The following is a 262-nucleotide window of genomic DNA, read 5'->3' as shown; positions in this document are numbered from 1 at the left end:
TATATAATAAATAATCTCATGGAAAAGTTCAGTAATTTAAAAAAAACCGGCCAAGTGCGAGTCGGACTCGCGCACCGAGGGTTCCGTATATAAATATGTATGTATGTAAACTCTTTATTGTACAAAATAAGTAAACAAACACAGATGACAAACAATGAAATATATGTACAAGGCGAACTTATCCCTTTAAGGATCTCTACCAGTCAACCTTTAAGTGTACATAACTAAAAATTTATGCTTTTCGCAATTTTTCCTTGTATTT

Source organism: Choristoneura fumiferana, chromosome 2 (assembly GCF_025370935.1).
Source record: "Choristoneura fumiferana chromosome 2, NRCan_CFum_1, whole genome shotgun sequence".
In the NCBI taxonomy this organism is placed as follows: domain Eukaryota; kingdom Metazoa; phylum Arthropoda; class Insecta; order Lepidoptera; family Tortricidae; genus Choristoneura; species Choristoneura fumiferana.
The sequence above is the reverse complement of the archived record's forward strand: the minus strand, read 5'-3'. Positions refer to the sequence as shown.